The sequence below is a fragment of the Rhinolophus ferrumequinum genome, chromosome 18 (genome assembly GCF_004115265.2).
Source record: "Rhinolophus ferrumequinum isolate MPI-CBG mRhiFer1 chromosome 18, mRhiFer1_v1.p, whole genome shotgun sequence".
Lineage (NCBI taxonomy): Eukaryota > Metazoa > Chordata > Mammalia > Chiroptera > Rhinolophidae > Rhinolophus > Rhinolophus ferrumequinum.
The window spans coordinates 13664657-13671525 of NC_046301.1; the positions used below are offsets into that span (position 1 = coordinate 13664657).

At 39.4% G+C, this 6869-nt stretch overlaps 1 pseudogene; it reads left to right on the forward strand.

The window, feature by feature from the left end:
• Positions 1 to 4187: 4187 nt before the first annotated feature.
• LOC117037883 (trifunctional enzyme subunit beta, mitochondrial-like) lies at positions 4188 to 5293 on the forward strand (annotated as a pseudogene).
• Positions 5294 to 6869: the final 1576 nt, after the last annotated feature.

Sequence of the window (6869 nt, forward strand, 5' to 3'; positions counted from 1 at the left end):
GACCAGCAGATCAAAGAGAAATCATCGTCATGGTGCCTTACCATAATGATGGCAGGAAGGAACCCAGGTGATCCATTCTAGTACTTCCTGTACCCACTCACCTACTGTAAGTATACATGGACAGAAACAACCACCTTGGTTTGAAAAAAGCATGATTACCCAGGGCTCAGACACATCACAAATGACTGTTTGGGTCACAGCACCAGTCAAAGCTACCACGATCTACCAAGGTGATGTCTGAAGATGAGAAAAATTTGGGATATGTATCAAACATAATGTTAATACCGAGATTGGTGATTTAGAAATAGCATAAACGTTCAGCAATAGATTAGTTTAATAAATTTTAATACAACCCCATAATAAAAGCTGTACTGTAGCAGGGATGTTAATGAGAAATATGAAAATGTTCATATTTAGTTGAGTGAAAATTATAATGTACAAATGTAAATATGCAATATGATTTCTATTTTCTAAAATATGACCATATGCATGTGGACAAAGATCTTACATATGTATATACATTTTTATTTTTAAGTTTGCATTTTTTTTTTCTTGATGAGTTGTTTATTGATGTCTTTAAATAAAATGTGTGTACTGGGAGTGGGAAGAATCAGTTCTTTGATTTTTACAAGGTTATTGGTCAGGGATTAAGTGAATAGACATCACTGAAAAAATCCCCTGGACCTCCTTTGTTTTCCTATAAGAAAATACAATGATCACTTTCATTGAGAGCTATTTGGTAAAGCAAAATTACTTTCTTGCTTTTTATCCATTGGAGAGCAGTTACATACCTAAAATCAATCAGAGTGAAAAACACCACATAGGGTTCTTTAGGTCTCTGTATGCTTTACAAATGCTGTCGTGGCATTTTGCTGAATAGCAGCACAGGGTGATAAATGCACAAAACGGTCCCTAAAGTCCAGTAAAATATTGGGCGTAGGACACTGGTGATTGTGCAGAGCTGTTGGATAGCACTACTTTTTGCAAATCAATAAGGCAGAAACACTAACGTTTAATCTAGAACACAAAGAGGCAAAAATATGCACATTTTTTTCTAAATGAAACTTTCACAAAGTGAAGAAGAAATATATTCTACACACTGAAATTAAATAAATAATTGCTACAATAAATGTAGTGACACTGTACGTACTTACCATCAACTGGACATTTTTATAAGTAGACAGACTAAATTATTTATGTATTCTTTAACCAAAAAAGGTTTCTTGAGTAATGAATACCTGATACTAACCATTTTTTTAGTACATTTTGGGACAAGTGGGTAGTAGACCAGTATAGAGGAGGCCCTAGTGACAGTGTTTTGAGGCATTCTTAATGGAGAACGGAGGTTCTCACCTTTGTGAAATCACAGAACCATTTGGTTTGACTCCACAATTATGGCTCAGAATTTCTCCTCTTTGTCTTGCCCCCAATAGAGAATAAGTTCAAACTTTTTATATTTAAAAAGTCTGTGTCGAGACTATTAGAAGAGATAAAGAAAGAAGGGGTGAAAAGGATTATATTAATTTAATCTGTAATTTTACAAGTTGCTAGGGCCTGAGAGATGGGGTTCGAGTGAAAAAATTTATAATACAAGAATAACTTAACTTGCCTGCTCTGTGACTCTCTCCACACACCAGACACACACACACACACACACACACACACACACACACAATGTTAAGCTATTTACCAGAGAGCTTCTGGGAACAAGATATATATATACATTCAGTTTCTAGGCAGACAATAAATACAGAGAAAGGGTAAAGGCCATTGCTTCATCACTGAGTGCAAAGAAAGAAGATCCCTAAATACCAATTTATTCTAGTGCTTTCTGTTCCTTTGTGAGACAGGTAATAGAAGGACTGAGTGTCCAGAATAATTTTAGAATCCGGGCTTAGGTAATATTGGTGCAATGCCACAATATCTCTAGCAAGGCAGGGATGTAAATCTTGTTAGATAGGCCTTAAATAGTGTCCAAGCAACTTATTTTAACATGACATTTTTAGGGTCTATGTTCTGCTTCTGCATGTAAGGATCATGAAACTCGCCATGTAAAAGCTGGGCAGATTGAAAAATCAAAAACTCTTCTTGGATCCCTAAGAGAGGGAAGGACACAAAGAAAACCATTGCCCCCAAGACTAGAGAGAGAAACAGAATGCAGGGAAATGAATATCCACTGACTTGAGCAGAGATCCTAAGGCAAAACCACCATGAGCACCAGAGAGGGCAGAGGAAGGGTTAGGAAACTTGAACTGCAATTGAAAAACTTCTGGTGGATCAGTGTAGATAAGCCTAAGAGTTAAAACTCCAGGGCCACCCAGTCATAGAGGGGTCCCTCACAACACTGTAAGATTCACTTAGAGGAATTCCATCAACTTCTCACAGCAAATTAGAGAAAAATCCCCTTGGTCTTCTGGCAGGGAGAGGGGAAAAGGAACAATTTGGAAATACTCCAGGGCACACTGTGTTCTTATTAACAAAACCTGTTCTTCGGGGAAAGTCGTTAACCAAAGCCTAAGAACGAGAGAAAGAAGAAACAAAGATGAAGAGTTAAGTATAAATTGGCAGTTACCAAATAGTCTCAGGAATGTATAGTACAGCATGGGGAATATGGTTAATAACCTTGTAATAACTATGTATGGTGTCAGGCAGATAATACTGACCTCTCAGGGTGATCACTTCATTAGGTATAATAACTGGCTAACCACACCTGAAACTAATACTATATTGCGTCAACTATAATTGAAAAACTAAAAAAATATGTAATGACTGAGAATTTCCCCAAATTAATGTCAGAAACCAAACCACAGATCCAGAAAACACTAAGAAAACCAAGCAGAATAAATGCCAACAAAAGTATACGTGGGCATATCATTTTCAAATTTCAGAAATTCAAAGGTTAAAAAAAAAAAGTCATGAACGATTCTAGAGTGTGGGGGCGTCACAAGAAAAACCACCGTATCTACAGACAAAGATAAACAGTACATCCAACTCCTCTGAAACCATTCAAGAGAGAATAAAATATTTAAAATGTTGAGAGCAAGAAAGGGAAGAAAAAACCCCCAGCAACCTCGAATTCTGTACCCTATGAAATTATCCTTCAAAAGTGAAGGAGAAATAGAATTTTTCAGACAAACAAAGCCAGGAGACTCGTCTTACCAGAAATGTTTTTAAAAAGTTACTGAGAGGGGAAGATGCAGCTTTGGGGCCAACCCAGTCTCCACAGGAGTTGTGCGCAGGGCTGGGGTGCCCTCTGCTAGTGCTTACCTGAGCAGCGGGACATCCTGGCAGCAGAAACCTCTGAGACTGCCAATTGCCCTGGAGGGCAGCTTCTCCAACAGAAAAGGATGAAAGTAGAAAGCACTTCAAGTCCCAGCTGCTGACCAGAGCACTTTTTTTCCCACAGCCCCGCCCAGCCAGGCTCCCAAATTACTGCCTGACTAAAATCCTGGTGTTGATGCTGAGATCATGACAGGCCCCTTAAACGTGTCCTTCACTCCTGGCTAGAGGGGTACAAATGACTCTCTTCTGGAAGTAGGGGGCCAACACCAACAGGTCAGATGCTGGGATTTCCAGTCAGGTAGCTGGCAGGCAGCCCTCGAGGTCCCCAGAAGCCCATTGTGGGGACACAGTCCCAGAGAGCAGTTTCCAAGCTCTCGACCTCATGTGGAAATGTGCTGGCTCGGGTAGTGGACGGCCATCAGCTGTAACTAGTTGGCCGTCAGCTGCAACCAGTTAGCCATTAGCCACTAATATAACTGCTGTGGCTACACTAGCAAGCGTGGATTGTGGCTAGCAAGTGGAGTTGATTGGTTGGCAGAGAAGTGGATGGTGGATTGCAGCTAGCAAGTTGATTCTTTCTTGGTTGGTTGGCAGAGAAGTGGATGGCAGATTGTGGCTCCTGCTTCCTGTGTCTCCAACCCAGCCGCCAGTGAGAATACAGGGGCATGAAACCCCCATCCATGGCTCCTTTGGTGTTCCTTTTTGGCCTCACCATATCCTGCATTCTTATGTGGGGAGCAGGACCAGAGACTCCACATGACACCCATGGATCCCGCAGGCAGGTGTGAGGGGTCCTTTCTAGACTCAACCCAACTCTTGGTCCGTCAGAGTCATGTCACTTGGGTCCAAACATTACCTACAGCAGGATCCTGAGCAGATGCTCAGTAAGGTTACATGCTTTCGAGATGACTTCCCTCCTGACTTACACTTTTAAAAATCTTCCCAGTACATTAAAATGGGCCCTCAAATTTTCTCTGACCTCTGAGCTGTTCCTCCCAGATATGACCTGACCCAGTGGTACAGTCCAAATCAAAGAAGACCTTAGCCAAGCACAGTATAAGGAATATTGTGGTGGTAGATGGTGTTTGCAGTCCGTTTTTGCTACCGGGCACTTCATGTAAAGACCTGATGCCATATGATTTGGCTGGAGCAGTGCTTTTCGAATTTATTGCTTTGGACCAATTTCCCAAAGGAACCTGGTGATTATATCATACTTAGTATAAGTTAAACAGGAAGTGACAAAAAGCAGCATGACTAGAAAGACTCCTGCTCACACTCGTCACCATGGCTTGCATCTCCACCAACCAAGCCATAACCACAAAGGTGGCTTGATCGTTTTTGGCCAGTATGTGGTCATGGTAGGTGGTGTAGGGTTAGTGTCTGACACCTCTATTTGTCACATGAGCAAAGTGATTCTTGGTCTCAATCAGGCCAAGGATCTGGATCAGCCATTAACTTTAATCTGTAAATTCAGATTGAATCTCCTATAATTTGAGCTTCTTGCAGAGGCTGCGTTCCACACCAGCGAGACCATGAGCCACACTGCAGACCAACTGGCTGCTGCTTGTGCTGTTTCTCTACTGGAACAGGATGAGTCCTCACTGGGCTTGCACAGCCTGGCCAAGAAGCTAAAGGATGAACTTATGGATGTTGTACCCTTCAAAATACCTGGAAAACATACAGTCACCAAAGATAATAGTATTCATTCTTCCTCCCTGGAGCAGATGGCCAAACAAAGAAACCTGCATTCATCAAACCCTATACCCCAGTGACAGCTGAACATTCTTCTTTCCTGACCGATAGTGCATCCGAAGTGTTCATTACGGCAGAGTAAAAAGCTCTGGCCATATGGATTATAAGCTGAAGGCATATTTGAGGGGTTTTGTGTACGTCACAGGATCCAAAAGATCGAATGCTATTCAGACTAATATATGCTACTCCAAAAATTCTAGAAAAGTCAGGCTTAACAATAAATGGCTTTGATGCGTTTGATTCAATGATGTTTTCCTAGGTCAATTTTGACTAATTTTTTTAAGTCATGGATTCTGATGGGTAGGAAAACCAAGGTTGGACATGTAGAACAGCTTTATTCATACTTGCCCAAACTTGAAAGTAAACAAGATGTCCTCCATTAGGTGAATGGATAAACTGCAGTATATCCAGACAATGAAATATTGTTCAGCACTAAAAATAAGGAAGTTATCAAGCCATGAAAAGACATGGAGGAAGCTTAAATGCACATCACTAAGTGAAGGAAGGCGATCTGAAAAGTCTTTATACTGTGTGATTTCAACTCTGTGATATCCTGGAAAAGGCAAAACAATAGAGATAATAAAAAGATCAGGGTTTCCGGGGGGTATCATGGGAGAGAGGAATGAAAAGGTGGAGCAGAGAGAGTTTTAGGGCATGAAAATACATATTATAATGTTGAATACATACCTATCATTATACATGTGTCCAAACCCATAGAATGTACAACACCAAGAGTGAACCCTAGTGTAAACTATGGACTTTGGGTGACTATGATGTGTCTTGTTCACAAATTGTAACAAATGTACCACTGTGATGGAGGACATTGATAACGGGGGAAGCTGTGCATGTGTTGAGGGCGGAGGCTATTTGGGAGATCTCTGTACCTTCCCCTCAATTTGTTGTGAACCGAAACCTACTCTCAAGAGAGTCTTAAACAAATCTTAAAATCACATATTTAAGAGAAAAGGAAAGGTAGGTTTGTTTAAGAGGTGAAGAGGGGAAGAAGAACCTCATGCTGGGCTTGCAGATCTTTAGGAGAACTAAAGTATCTTTAGGAGAACTAAAGTCTTGAGAAATAAGGTCTCTGTAATTGCTATTGTAATCAGTTCTAGACCTTACGTACTCATTCTAATCCTTCCATTTTTTAATGATAGCAGTTCTAATTTCCAAATGTGTGGGGAAAACATCACTAGCACCAAGCTATTTCTTCCTATCCCTTTCACACATGTATTTAGGACCCCTAAATACTAAATTCCTAAAACATTTTCAAAGAATCTATTTCAATTCCTTCTTACACATTTATGTATCCAACCATCTGTCTATTTACCTACCTACATTTCTGCTACCTACTTACTTACCTACGGTATTATCTCTCTCTCTCTTTCTCTCTCTCTTTATATATATATAGAGAAATATATATATATATATATATATATATATATATATATATATACACACACACACACATATATTTAATTAATATATATATATATTTAAATATATATATATATATATCACTATATATAGTGATATATCTATGTGTGTGTGTGTATATATATATATATATATATTAATATATATCAGTCCTCAGAAAGACTTGCATATGGCACACATCTTAGTGCAAATTATTCTTTGTTGGTCATTTATAAGATGCTAAAATCTCTGTGATCTTTTGTCAATGATTAACTGATTTGATCCCCATTGTCCAATTATGACAACTCTACTTTAGGAATAGGTAAAAAATAAGTAATCTTTATGATTTTGCATCTTTTCTTATTTAGGTGCATTTAAGATGTATGTAAAACCCAAGAATGTTTGCTAATATGATATTAAGA